At 43.6% G+C, this 15,771-nt stretch overlaps 1 long non-coding RNA gene across 1 annotated transcript in view; it reads left to right on the top strand.

Annotated features, from left to right (window-relative positions):
* LOC147017598 (uncharacterized) overlaps window positions 1–15,243 on the top strand; it is a 30,880-nt gene extending 15,637 nt beyond the window's left edge. Inside the window, exon 4 of the long non-coding RNA XR_015049563.1 lies at window positions 11,755–15,243. This is a non-coding gene — a long non-coding RNA (uncharacterized LOC147017598). The remainder of the gene's footprint in view (window positions 1–11,754) is intronic.
* Window positions 15,244–15,771: the final 528 nt, after the last annotated feature.

Below are 15,771 nucleotides of genomic sequence, written 5' to 3' on the forward strand. Positions count from 1 at the left end.
ATTGAGGAACTGAGCACTCCGGTTGACCCTGCAGTTCTGGATTATCCTCCAGCGACCATCACTGAGCACATGGACAATCTCCTTCGCCTCACCACCAGCATTGGAATACCAAGTCCAGCGATGAGCTTGTGGGGTGCTGAAACCATGAACCAGCCTGACATCCTAAGTCTATGAACTCTTGCAAAGTCAAGGAACTTAGTGCTATTCAGGTTCACAGTTCCACACCCATGGGGAGCAACACACATCTCATTCCCATCCCTATCCGTTCCCGTCGATGCATTGAAATCCCCAAGACTCGAGGTGAATCTCGCCTGGGGCACTAATCAACCACAGACTCGAGTGTGGCAAAAATTCATCCTTCATGGTTTGATCACTCGTCTCAGTCGGAGCATATATAGAGACAAGGGAAATGACACCCAAGTCGTGATGAATCCTTCCTCTCATGCTATGCTTGTTGACCGGTGTTATCTCAATTATCATTGGAGTCAGCCGATTGGACACAGCTTCAGCAACTCCTTGGGTGTTGTAACCATCAGAGCACCCAGACCAATAATTGCTGTAACGACCCGCCATGATCTCGCCACAATCTGGTCTCTGAAGCTCAGAGAGTGCTGCAATACTGATGTCCAAGTGCTTGAGGTCTGGTGATAACAGAGACAGTTGTTCATCCTCTCTTCGGGATAGGACATTCCAGGCATCCACCTGAAGGGACCGCCTCGGGTTAAGCCAAGGAGACCGCCGTCTGGTGGACGACACCTCAGCACCACCCCGACGCACTCTCCTGCAATCTGACTCTGGAAAGTTACCCCATGGTTTCCCTCCTATCATCAAAGTTTGTGGGTCCCAAAGGCTTTGCCCCAATCCTGTTATCTGGTGAGCTGCCCTGCAAAGGGAAGATGCAAAGGAGGAATTATTCCCACTGAGTGGGTTTTCGGATTTTTTTATGCTTCTGCAATGTTTTGCCGAACGAAGGGTTTTACGGTGGCCAGAGTGCAAATCCTGCCACCAACCTCCGAATAAGAAGTAACCCAGCTGCAGGAGGACGTCCGCAGACACAGTTGGGCACCAGATATCATTGGCTGTTGGCTCACATGGAGCTCATCCGCCCTTTGACAGGTTTTATTTTTTAATCCTGCTGGGTGACCATGTTATACACCCTCCTCAGCAGGAAATCGGGTGGGGGAGATGGTTTATTCACCGACAACCCAACCATGGAACAGCTTAGTGCAGGTTTCCATGATGCCTGGAGAAAATGTCAGCTCAGTTGAGATCTGTGACCTGCTGCAGGTACCATGAAAACCTGTACAAACCTGTTCCATGTTCGGGTTGTCGGCGACTAAACTGTCTCCCCCAACAGGTTCTTTGGTGAGGAGCGTGTTTGGAAATGGACACCCAGCAGGATTAAAAATTAGAACCTGTCAAAGGGTGGAGGAGCTCCTTTGAGCCAACAGCCTTCCATAGCTAGTGACCAACTGTGTCTGCGGACGTCCTCCTGCAGTTGGGTTACTTTTTATTCGGAGGGTGGTGGCAGGATTTGCACTCCGGCCACCGTAAAACCCTTCATTCCACAAAACACAAAAACGCAAAAAAAATCTGAAAACTCACTCCGTGGGAGTATCTCCTGTGCAGCTTCCCAACGCAGGGCAGTTCACCGGGTGACGGCATTGGGGCAAAGCCTTCGGGACTCCCAATCTTTGATAATAGGAGGGAAGCCCCGGGGAAACATTCCTGGGTCAGATTGCTGGAGAGTGTGTCGGAGTGGTGCTGAGGTGTCATCCACCAGATGGCGGTGTCCTTGGGTTAAACTGAGGCGGTCCCTTCGGGTGGGTGCCTGGAATGTCCTATACCGAAGAGAGGATGACAACAGTCTCCGTTATCAACTGAGCTCAAGAGTTTGGACATCGGTATTGCAGCACACTCTTCGGTTCGGAGACCGGATTGCGGCGAGATAATGGCAGGTGGCTACACCTACTATTGGTCTGGTCACACCTGATGGTTACCATACTCAAGGAGTTGCTGTAGCTGTGTCCAATTTGCTGACCCCAATGATAATTGAGGTAACACCGGTAAACGAGCGTATTATGCGACTAAGGATTCGTCACTCCTTCGGTGTCATTTCCCTGGTCTCTGTTTATGCTCCGACTGAGGCGAGTGATCTCACCGTGAAGGATGTATTATGTGCCACGCCCGAGTCTATGGTTGATCAGACAGTGCCCCAGACGAGATAAACTTCTCGTCTAGGGGGATTTTAATGCATCGACTGGAACTGGTGGGGATAGTTATGAGATGTGTGTTTTTCCCCATTGGTCTGGAAAAGTGATCCAGAATAGCACGAAATTCCTTGGCTTTGCAAGAAGTCATGGACTTAGGGTGGCTGATTCATGGTTTCAACACCCACAAGCTCATCGCTGGACTTGGTATTCCAACGCTGGTGATGTGGCAAAGGTGATTGACCATGTGCTCGATGATGTTCGCTGGAGGATGATCCAGAACTGCATTGTCTACCGGAGTGCTCAGTTCCTCAATAATGACCAGCGGCTTGTTGTAGCAACTCTAAAGCTGCACCTTAAATCTGGGAGAATGGCACCATCCCTGCCTTGGCTGGATGTTGGCAAGCTCAAGGATGAGAGGGCAGCTGAGGAGTTTGCGAACAGGCGAAGTGGACATTTGGGGTGTCTGGATGCTTTGCGGGGATCCTGAAGAGTTGTGGAGTGCCTTCAAGACCACCATCCTTGATGTTGCCGGTGGATGTCTTGGAACTCACCGCAGGGCAAAGAAGAATTTTGTCACTCAAGAGACACTGGATACCATTTACCAGAGTCGCAGGGCCAGGCTGAATGGCAGAGCTGAGCTGTTCAGTGAGCTGAGGCGTAAAACTGTACGTGCACTAAGGGTAGACAAGGAGGCCGATGTGCAAGGAATCTGTGAGGGGTAGAGCATCACCTGTGGACAGGTGATTTTCTTCCCACTTTCCGGAGAATTTGTGCATTGCGTTCATCCAAGCCCATCCCTCGGAGCACTGCAGTTAGAGCAGAGAGTGGTAGGCTCTTGACAGAGGAGTCTGAAGTGAAGGCCCGCTGGGCCGGTTACTTTGAGCAGTTGCACCAGGCTGATCCACCAGCTGTCGAGTTGGACGTCAAGGGTGTTACAATCCCTGTTGCTGACCCTCCAATCAACTGTGGTCCACCTTCGCTTGTGTAAATACGGGCTGCGGTGAACCGGTTGAAACGGGGTCAAGCTCCAGGGATCTGTGGCATCCATGCTGAACTTCTCAAGGCTGATGGAAATGCTGCACTCGTGTGCAGCTGCTGGTATTATGGGTTTCTTGGGTCAAAACTCAGATCCAGGCTTTCAATGACATCTTGGATGCTGTCCTGTCTGTGTCTGTTTGTGGTGTGGATGTTGAGGTCCTGGAGAGATTCACCTCCTTTGGCAGTGAGATTCATGTCTCTGGCTGTGAGTCAGAGGACAATAGACGTCTGAGTCGGGCCTGAAGAGTCATGGATTCACTGGATCATGGGGTGTGGCGCTGCCCGTACCTGTGCGGGAGGACGAAAGTCCGAGTCTTCAGTTCCTTGATGCTTCCAGTCTTGGTCTATGCATGCGAGACTTGGTCTCTGACCAAGGATCTGAGATGGAGACTTAATTCCTTTTGTACCAGGTCTCTTCTGAGAATCCTTGGCTATCGCTGGTCAGATTTTGTGTCCACCAAGCGGTTGCTGAGAGAGACTCGGATGAGATTTGTTACCTGCATTGTCCGGGAGCGTCAGTTGCGGCTGTTTGGTCATGTGGCTCGTTTTCCTGACGCTGATCCTGCTCACCAGATTCTCTCAGTGAGGGAGTCTCGTGAGTGGAGGAGGCCAATGGGCCGACCTCGTGCCTCGTGGTTGCAGCAAGTTGACCAGCATTTCAAGGAGATGGGGATGGGCCTGGCATCTGCCTGGGGGATGGCCAGACAGGTGCCACTGGAGTACCGGTGGAGAAAGGATGCAGCGACGCGCTGTTCTGCCACATGCTCCCATACCTGACCTGTAGCAAGTCACAGATCTGATCTGGCTTGACCTGACAATCGTTGAGTCTTTGCTGTGAAATGCACCACCTCGCAGAGGAAACCTACAGGAACAGGTGATTTTATTCTGAAATAATTAGAATCACTATAATTTAACACAGTTGGTTGCCAATGAATTTGTTGTGTTATTTTTAAGGTGATTGGTTACACCTGAGCTAATTCACAATTGCTGGAATGAGGGGGGTGGACAATTATCCAACCAAGATATTCTAGTTTTGTATTTTTATTAATTTTCTGAAAATAGTAGAATTAGTTTTTCCCTTGGAACTTGTAGGGTCCTCTGTGTAAACACAGGTGAAAAAAAGTCGGATTTAATGCAATTTAATTCCAGGCGAAAAGGCAACAAAAGGTGAAAAATTTTAAAGTGGGTTTGGACTTTCTGTTGGCTCTGTATATCTTGGGCTTTCATTTGTCATTTCTCCCGGTAATGGCTTCAAGTGTGACATGCCATTTTGCTCCCGACAACTTTCCAGCCCAATGTGACCTTTATTTGCTGCATAACCCCATTCCCAATGGTCGACAGCATTGTTCAACACTCGCAAAAAGGAATTTGGAGAAAATATATAATTGGATGTATGTATTGTTACGGCTGTGGAAATTCGCAGAACACCATGAGGGACATTTTCACAAAAGCGGGTCAGGTCACGGTCAAGACTGTCCGAGAATTTTTATCAAGCATTTATTGCCCAGTCAGTGCAGAGGCCTCATGGTGATCCTGCGTTGCTGACATCATTTTAACATTTTTCTCGGCCTTATAAGGGGTTCAAGCACTATCTCGAGAATATCAAAGGAAGTTGATTTTTGAGTTTGTTCTTTACCGTTACCTGACCTGCTTTTGTGAAAATGTCCCATAAAGGTTCCTTCGTTCAGTTCGATCGATAAGTCTGTGTTCAGTTAGATTTACTCATCGTTGTTTCATGGATATTCTTCGTGTTAACCGGGCTATGATCCTGTGAGGTAGGTTTTTCTTTTTCTGTCGTTATTTTGAACCAACCACATCTCCACCACCATTATAACAACCAACATCGCTCCCCTTCACCACAACGCCAACCACGCCACCAACGCCACAACCAGGATCGCCAACCACCTAACCACCTTCGCCGCTACGCCAGATATCAATTCCCTTCTTCTCCACGGACACATTCCAACCATCTCTCCGCATTCAGTCAATAAACGCGAGCAAAAGGAAGGAACTTGAGGGCGCGCGGATTTTCCGACTAATATTCCCGCCTGTTTTCTCCGCACTTGGTGTGGGTGGAGGGTGAGGCAGATCGTTCGCCATTGGTCGGTTCATGGAATGAGGAGCTGGGAACGGAGGCACGCCCCTTTTCGAGAAGTTTCTCGAAGAAGCTCAAAGGGAGGCGGAGCCGAAAACGGGGAGGAGTGAAGCGCTGAGCCCCAGGAGATATAAGGCGGACAAGACGCGAGCTTTCCGCGGGGGTCTTTGTCTTTTGTCTTGGTCTTTTTTTCTTTCAAGCTGGTGTGGTTCAAGCTCGTGTGGATCGGGCCTTTGGTGGTTTCGCCTTCTGGGGCGGACATCGAAGAGGTGCTGCCTTTCCCTCTGGGCGCAAAGTCGCGAAGGTTGTGCGTGGAGGACCAGCTCTGCCGCGCAGTCGGGAGGAGAGTGCCGGAGAGCGCTTGCCGATCGTCGCACCACGAGGGTGCAGGTAACCAGCCTCGTTCTCATGGGACCCATTCGGTCAGCTAAGTCCCATGCCATAAAGGCCCACGGGCCCAGTCTGACTCCCTTGTCTATGAGGGGGTCTTTCTTGCTTTTCTTTTGAGTGAATGATGTGGTGCCGTGTCCATAAGTAAAACTGCTTAAGTGCCTGTAAATGAATATTGCTTGTATTCGGTCGTAGTGCTTTTCCTTTGCATACGTCACATGATTGCTTTTGTTTGCCTGTATATTGCATGATTGCCTTGCCTCATACATGTTGTAAAAAATAAATGTGCTTTATTCAAATGTATCCCGTTCGTTGCGTCTTCTCCCTATTGGAAATGCCATCTTGCATCGTGGAATAAATAGTTGGGTTTTAAACACCCGTTAAATAGAATTGGATCTGGCGAGGTTGGGCGATAATACCCGCTCTGTTATCACTGCAGAACGGAACGGACCGCTTAAGCGGTTCGTGTCCCAAGCCGAACTACGCCGAGGTATGGTCTCCCGGTTAGCTATCCGCGCGGGTACTTACGTACATCGAGATTCGGCGATTGACCCTATCCTGCGCGTGTAGAAAATTGGCGAGGCCGTGGTGGGGTTGAAGTCCCACCCATGACAGGGTTCCTGTGTAAGCTCCGGAAGGTCACGACTGAATTGTCCGTCCGGTGGGCAAACTGCTTCTATTATTGGAAAGCGGCAGTTCGCACACCGGCGGGCGTGAATTCGTAACAATATATGCATACATATTGATGTAAAAACGTATCAAAATTGATGTAAAACGCAGGCGTACGCTGAACTATTGATGGTTTTTTTTTTTTTCCAGTTTTGGGTGTATTCATAACGAGTTGGATGTATGCTTAATGTGTGAGTAACGTACACAGAACATTTCGATAACATAGATAACTTTTACCAATGAATGCTTCGCGTGTTGTTGGCCTTCACAACCTATGCCCAACGATAGTCTAACGTATACAGAGCACGCGACAGCGTATCGCCGATGATCACGTGACGTAGCCTATTCAAAGGCTGCCGCTCGACGATTCAAATCATAACCGCACTCGACATCGAAGTGTCAAGGCCCTGTCACACATTGACGTTTTAGCCAGCGTATGCCGACGTATGGAAAATTTGCCGAATACGCTGGCACACGTCGAATACGTTATGGGTAAGTTTTGTATACGTTAAGAGCACGCTAAAGCATGCTGGCATATGTGGTAGTACGCGAGCATGTCGACAAATTTTAAGCATGCTCAAAATTTTTAGACGTATGCCAGCGTATGACGCACACGTTCCACATACGCTAGCCATAAGTGGTCTGCACGTTATGCGATCGTTGACACACGTCGACACACGTTACTTGTAAGATACTCATAAGTCGAAACACGTCGAGGTAATGTTTAGCGTACCCGAAACTTATTTCTAACCTATGAGTAACGTGCTTTGAGCCTATGAGTAAGTATCTCCAACGCATATTGATGTGTGTATACATATTTGACGTCTTCCGGATGACCACAGAACTTACTGAACATGTTTCTGACTTTCAGCTACCGTATAATGGCGTATTGGCAGCGTTTAGGGGAATTGGTATATAAAAATGGGGTTCACACAGGAGGAACCCGTCAGTGTTTCAGACTGCATGTTTATTTTTCTTTTTTTTCTTTTCTTTCTTCGGCATGCCGGTGATGTTGACACTTCGATTTCTGATGCGGTTATCATGTATTGTAATTAAAAGGCTGCCGCTAAACGATTTAAATCATAACAATAACTGTGAAGTTTCATGTTGATCTATGAAGAGGATCAAGAATGATAATTTTTTGTTTAGATTTTAGATCAATCCAATATGGCTGCCAGACCTTGTGACATTAATTATTCACTTACACCATGGTATCCCCAAGTTTGGGGGAACATGTGGGTGAAGTTCCCCTCAATCTCTCCAGCCGTTCTGGAACAGACGATATTTATAATTTTTTGGGGAACTACAATATGGCCACCAAACCATGTGACCTATGACATCACAGGTGTGAATGTTTTGTCCCTCATGGAAAGGTAACAAATCCATAAACTGCCTTCATAAACCCCTCAAACCTCCACACACATATATTTTTTTTTTATTATACATCTTTTATTCCCTATTCCTGTCCAGGCTGGAGTTCCTCAAGGCAGCGTTCTGGGCCCAAATCTTTTTCTAGTTTTCATCAATGATCTCTCCGTCTCTCTGGAAAATCCTTTTGTCTCTTTGTGATGATTCCACGCTCTGCCGTACCATCTGTCATCCTTCAGACTGGCAAACGGCAGTTTCTTTGCTCACTGCAGATCTGGATAAAATCACAAACTGGTCCAACACGTGGAAAAAGTCTTTCAATCCTGACAAATCTGACACTCACGATGTCTCTCCATAAGGACAGTTTAGTAACTCCCTCCCCCTCATCTACTTTCTCAACAATCCTCTGGAAGAAGTCCTTTCATTCGAGCTTCTGGGTCTCAATATCTGCCATGATCTTTCCTGGGAAAGCCACATTTCCAACCTCGCCTCCAAAACCAGTCACTGACTGGGAATCCTCTGTCACGCAAAGTCCTTCCTCGGCCTTTCTGGTAAAACTCCCAAAATCACGAATCACTGCTCACCTTCACTCGTTCATTTCTCTTTTTCCCTCCTTTGGAATAAACTCCCTCACTCTCTTCAATCCCATTCTCCCCTCCAGCCCTTCAAAACAGCTGTTCACCACCACTTCTTCTCTTCCCCCATCCAAAACCTCGTTCTTTTATATCCTTGTAAATCCTCCCCAAACCACCTCCTTCAAATTCCCTGCTTTCCTTCCTGAAAGTCCCTGTAATGTCCATCTTGTATTCCCCGTGTTCACCGCCCCCATCCCTCTCCCTTCAACAGATCTCTGATGTCTCTGTTCCCCAATGTTTTGTCCTTCCCTCTCCCGCCCCTCTTGTCTCATGCCCCTCCCCTCCTTGCTGTGCATTGTGTGTTTGCTCTCATATGAGCCTCGACAATATATTAAAAAAAAGAACGCCATGAGCAGAACTTTGGTCCATACCAGGTGATGAAGGTTGTGGTAAAGTTTTATCAGAATTGTGTTTGTCGATTCAAAGAAGAAGTTGCAAATGTTTGTGGACGGACAGATGGACAGACGAGCGGACGACGTGCCATCCCAAAAGCTCCCTGAAACTAAGTTCCAGGTGAGTTAAAAATTGATACCATTGCAAAGGCAATCACCAATTTCTTTGTTTGGAAAACCCATAATCGATTAATTTGGACAAAAATCTGTGTCAGTTTAACCACAGAACAGTCTGTATTTCAGGAATGAAGAAGAAGAAGAAGAAGAATCGACCTCACCCTTTCATAAAGAAGTTCCAATGGTACAACAACAGGATCCTATTATTAAAAACAGCGTCACAGACACGGAAGGAGACACACAATCACATGGAGTAACTCGGAATTTGACCCGTCTGTTCGCTGACAGATTTTCAACTTATCATGTGCCCGAGGACATCCTCCATCTGCTTGGAAGTCTGCAAACATCACCTCCATCATCGAACTTCTTCGTGTTCACGGCCACAATTATTGCCATGTTCTCGTGGGATTGGCCGGGGGAAGTTTGGTTCAAGTCTTTCATGAACTGGTTGGCCAGGCCTGACGTTTGACCAAGGTGAGGGCAGCAATTTGTAAGTTGGCTCAGTTGCTGGCAAGCTTGCTCCTCTTCATGAAGGATACCATGGGATCTTTAACATCCACTAAGTAACGCCGGCAGACGGGATTCCCAGTTTCACATTTACCCGAGGGACGGCACACACATTGATCAATTACTCTGCCTGTGAAACACCGTGATGACAGTTTATAGCTGGGTCAGGAGTCAAACCCAGGTTAGACAGCTTAAAGTGAGTGTGTGTACCTGGAAGCCTCCCTGCCAGCCCATGTCACCATGCAATGCAAATGTACGGTTCTTTGGTGTACAGATCTCATTTACATTGTCTTCTTCCTTTGGACTGATTTCAGCAGGCATTGCACTGCACCATCTGGATGAGCCAACCTTTGGTGCAGGCGAATTGCTTCGTGAAAATGTCCCTTTTCAAGAAAAATTCAGTAAATTATTATTCCAAGGCTTCTGTGGAGTAATGAACAGAGAGTCTGCTCTGAGTCTGGGAGGTTTGTGTGAACACCGACTCATTCATACCAAAGACTGTTAGAATGGTACACCACTGTTGTTTGCTTTGGGTTTAACCTGCATTCAAATTCAGTGAAATGAAATATGTTGAAAATTTCGAATTATTCTTATTACGATTGCAACTTCATCGCAATGTTGTTTAAACTTTCTTTTTGTTGAAGGATGATTTTCTAACACTGTTATCACCGGGGCACTGTACAAGACACATGTACATAGCAAGAATTGGGTCTCCCCTCCACCTTGACTCTCCCAATCCCCCCCCCCGCCCCACCCCTCCATAAATGTGACCTGGACAGAAATCTGGAGAAAAATATGTAAAAATACATGAAAGGAGCACACAAACTACAGCACCCACAGGCACCACAAGAGCAGCAAAAACAACAACTGGCTGTTATAAAAGATCCTTTTTTCATGCGTTTTATTTCATTTTACATCTTCATTGAAATTCACAGATAGACATGCAATATGTTTGTAAAGTACAATATGTTGTCTTGATTAAACCATCAGCAAAGCGACATACAAGCACGCTGAGTATGTATTAAAATGGGAACGGGTCACGTGAGCATGAAAATGGCACAAACGATCAAAAGAACATGGAATAGACACATCAGCAGGTATGAACTGATTCAGTTCATTCACATACTGAACCTGAGTTTGGTTACTGTCCGAAGTGAAGCCGCCCTGTTGTCTGTAACTCACCACCAAATCAATTCAACGCTCATTGGTGTACTTTTTGTTCTCATTTGTTGGCAATATGAAGATCATTAAGAAAGGGTACGATAACTTATTTTGATCACAAAGAGTCAAATTGTGGTACTTTCAGTTGATAAAATGAGAATGACTTAACTAATTGACATGTCACTGTGGTGGCAAATTTACCTTGTTGTGTTGTTCTTATTTTAAAAATAGTAATTGAGATGTTTCTTTCGAATAATTGTTTGAAAAAAAAAAAAAATATATATATATATATATATATATATATATATATATATATATATATATATATATTCAAAATCGATTAAATGGTTTTCAAGATTATTAACCCCAATGTGGTGTCGACACCACTCCTCAACAACATCGGCTTGAGAGTTTTCCTTTTTTGATTGAATTATTGGCTTTTCACCACAATCTTCTCTCAGAATTCAATTCATCATCATAATTCCTCGAGGGAAATACACACTGCTTTATGTTTGAGTGAACTTGAAACGTTGGATTCAAAGTTTTTCAATCATTTTGTGAACATAGCATGACCATGCACAATCCTTTATTCTGCTTTCATTATAAACATTTTTATGGTATGGCTTTAACTATAGTGCAAGTATTTATCAAGTTATTGTCAGCGAGGACAGGCCCTTGCTGCTCCTGCAGTTGGCAGTGAGTGTGTTGCAAGCAGCAGGGGAAAGAGTGTGGCATTGATATGTGTGAGAATTGTGGGTTTTGCTGGTGGATCACCCAGATATCTGAGATTGCAGAGCACTGATGCTGTATTCCAGAGGACCTGGATTCAATTTCTATCCTGGGCATTTAATTTTTCCTACATTTCCATATAATCTTTATTTCCTGTTCATTTATCATTGTGTTATTTTATAATCACGTCACATGTTTTTTTTTGTCAATATCAAATAAATAAATCCTGTTTCTTCCATCGTTGATAAAGTCGAGTTAAGGGCACTCGGATTTCTTTTGTCCTCAAGCCATATATGAGGGGATCAGCAATGGGAGATGTAAACATACAGATAATGTAGAGGATTAATCTGAATGAAATGCTATGATCTCCTAATCTCACCGATAACACAAATGCCATTCGAGAACCCAACTTAATAACAAACACCATGATCTGTGTGCAGCACGTGTGCAGGGCCTTGTTACTGAATGTACTTGAACTGGATTTTCTACACACGTGGATGATTCTCCAAGAGGTGAAAATGATTGTTGTGGTTGATAATGTATAAACAAAATATACGACAATGAGAATAATTGTGTTTGTTACGGTTTTTCCTCCACAAGATATTTTAAAGAGAAATCCCATCTGGCAAAATGCTTCGAAAATTGTCAATTCTTTTTTGCAAAAATATAAATGTGATGCAAAAATGGGAAAAGACATTAGAATTGTAATCGTTGTACTTATGACACCAAACGCTGGAAACATCATTCCCTTTCTCTTGGCTGTCCAAACTGCATATGAATACGGCCGTAGAATGGCCCAGTAACGATCGATGTCCATTAACCATGGGATTAAGAATTGAGAATAACTAACACAATCAATGGAGTACAACTGAATGAGACATTCTATGAAGTAAATACGTCTTTTCACAGCCAAGATTCCACGTACAAAGGTAGGTATGGATAGAAAAGCCCAAATTGCATCTGTGATAACACAAAGTGCGATGTAAAACACCATGGGTTTATCAAAACGCCGCATCACACAGGCTCCGAGTACCACGAGGTTCAGCATCACCGCAAACAGAGCCACAGGTACCAAGGAGTAGCTGATCACCTTCCAGGGTCCCTCATGGGGGAACGAAGAGGCGTCCAGAGTGATGAATATGGGGCCCATGTACGGAGCAGTCTGATTCATTGTGTTTCAATGAAATCCTGTTGAAGTATTTTCATTTTTCTACTTCAGGGTAGTTTTTGTGGATGTAATTCAAAACGAGTGCCCTGATGTCGATGTTATTAAATCTGGAAAGATAAATAATTCGAAGTTGAAGTTCAATAATTAATGCTTTTTGTTTTTCATGACTTAATTTGAGCGAAGCAGTTTCTGCACTTCTGCGTTACAAATAGTCATCAGATTTTAAATTGTACTAAATGAAAGAACATCGTTCGATTGAACTGTGATTTGTTAACTAATCTCTCAAGGGAACATAATACCGAGGTTACTTTGGCCCAAAGGGGAAACATTGGCACAACACTATATCCTCTGATTCTGATAGACCAAACTCAGTTACAGAATGTCAGTGTTGCAGAATCGTATTTTGACAAGGGTTGTGCTGGATGGTGTGCCCTTGCATTCCCTGCAGTAGCTTGGGAAGGAATTTGGAACTTGGCCATGGTACCCAGCAATGGCTCGCTTATTCTTCATGGAGACATCATCTGGGATCTTTAACGCTCAACTGATGTAGGCAGACGGGATTCCCGTTTGACATCCATTCGTGGGGTGACACACACATTGATGAATCAACCTCCCTGTGAAACACTGTTTATAACTTAGTTGAGATTCAAACCTTGGTGAGACAGCATCAAGTCGAGTATGTTACTTTTGGGAAAGCATCCCTGGTTTATGGTACATCTGCAGTTCTTCCACTGCAATGTTGAAGTCTTCACATTACACGACACCAGTTTTTCAATCCGCTGACGACAATTGGCAGGATCCACCCAAATGTAAATCCATCCATTTTTATACAAAGAGAACCAAAAAATTACAAACCTTCCTTCAAATGATTTCACTCTTTTGGTTACATGAGATAATGTTGGACACATGGAACACAAACTATATATTTGTGCTCATGTGAGATGATGTGCAGTCACAGTCTTATTGGTTTATAATGTTATTAATGTGGTGATCATGAATATGCAAGTGATTTGAAGTGTTGAAAACTGATACACTGATGTGATCAGTTCCCAGTTTTCCTGATAGTGTAGTGATCTTCTCTTTCAAGTATTCTGCTCTTGATATCTACCTGCATTCTCATCTCATCACCTGTTATAATCTTTATTTAAACACAGATTAGGTCACTGAGATGCAAATGTTAGTCTCCACATTGTTTTAATGGGTGATTGTGTCATTCTCATGACTTGATTGTGTCTCTCTTATTAATGCGATTGCATATTGTGATGGTGATCATTGCATGTAATGTCATTATCATTATCGTTATGATAATTACATTCAGTAAAATGAGACAAAAGCATTATTTTGTGCCAATGCTCTATTTTTATTTACTTATGACATTGTATTCTCATTTATCATTGGGGAAGCACAGTCGACACAGCATTAGGATATGTCACAAACATAATCAAATTGAAGACCAAATACTACATTGCAGTCATCAGGAGGAAACTGAATAAGTAAAGAGCAAAGATGAAATCATCAGGAGGAACCTGGACATGATTTGGCTCGGTTTATCAGTTTATATTCCTCATGAAGTTATCTCAACCTGAATCGATCACGGCTCCAATTGGCTGAATTATGTTGCAATGGCAAACACCTCAATAACTCAGCTCGTGTTCACAATATTTAAAAAGCTGTTCAACATTTCACTTTCACATGACACAGATCTATTCTGCGTACCACCCAAAAGGAGGGGGACCTGGCATATCAGCTCCTTGTTTTATTTTTTTGTTCAATTGTATATAATACTCTCAGTAAACATCCTATTGATTGAGGTATACAACGGAGGAATTATTAATTAAAGTGATGATAAGCGATGGTGAACACAAGTTTAATCTCAACATGAAAATGCTTCAAAAATATGATTAATTAGAAAGGTAATATTCCATTATACACATAAAGCGATGATGTTATAATTGTAAATGTTTATTATGTTTCAGCACATGTGTGTTTTAAGCATAAACAATTTCTTTACAGAAATGACCTTCCCTTGTTTTTAGTTTATGGATATTTGAATATTTCTTGTGTATGTTTCAAACTTCAGGCTGTATGTATGTTTCAAAATGTTTCTCACTTGACTCGGATCACAGTGTCGGTCTCTGAAAGAATGAGAACTGAACATAAACCCCATTAGGTAAAACAAATTGTTTTACTTTCAACAGATTAATCCAATGTGTTTGTTTATATCAGATTCAGATCATTTCCAATCATGTTTCTTCCCGATGATAATCGCTTTATTCCAGAACTCTCACTTCTTGACCACAAATGTAAACAGGTGTGAATATATATGTTTCAGTGACCCTCACTCTGTCCCCTCACAACGGAGATAAGAGCAGGTCTTGTGCGTGTAGCTGGGAGAGTAAGTTTGATTCATCGTCATAGTTAAATTCTCCATTGTATGCACCAGCATCCTTTTCATCAACATGTTTTAATTTATTTTTAACTGATGTAAATGTTATTTTATTGAGGAAATACAAAATATATGAAAGTATGAAAAGACCAGTGTTCTTTATTATTTTTAAAACATGAAATTGTTCTTTGGATACATTTTGTTACTTTTCTTTATCTTGAAAAAAATTATGCAACAGTATGTGGTCTCTAAACTTGTTCCAATTAATGAACAAAACACTTTACCTGAGTTTCTTTGCTGACCCAACTCCGTTGTCTTCACCGCACCTCCTCATCAATCCAAGGCTCGTTCTCCTTTATATACTCGTGCGTTGGGAACGTTGAGATCGTTAATAATCTTCAAGATAAGTTCCCTTGACAGGAAAGAGCCAAGTTGTGGAATTTTGGTTAATAACATGATAATTACTTCACTAATTATCATAATACTGCATCTGGAGAATTTTGAATGCTTTCTTTCATATTTATTTTTATAAAGAATCGTTGAGTCTGTGTTGTATATTGTTGCAGTTCTGCAAAACTGCATGCTGCAAAGACAATGGCACCAAACATACAGTTATTTCATGAGGATTCATGTAGTTAGTCCTTCCCTCATGTCGAGTGGGTAAATGGGCTGAATTGCATTGCGTGGGACTGGTAGGTAGGTCTAATAAATATCTCTTTGATCCTACTCTGACCTCCATGCAAACCCTTTCCTTTTAGCCATAATACACAACAAGCACGCAAGCACATATGCCATTCAATGAACAATTGTTTAATAGGCACACGGTGATGCCCACAAGACGACCTTCCTTGGGAATTTGCGCGCCATTTTCCATTCAAATCTGCACGACAATTCCCAACCAGC

This window comes from Eptatretus burgeri, chromosome 11 (assembly GCF_056783735.1).
Source record: "Eptatretus burgeri isolate ZD-2024b chromosome 11, Ebu_testis_v1, whole genome shotgun sequence".
Classification (NCBI taxonomy): Eukaryota; Metazoa; Chordata; class Myxini; order Myxiniformes; family Myxinidae; genus Eptatretus; species Eptatretus burgeri.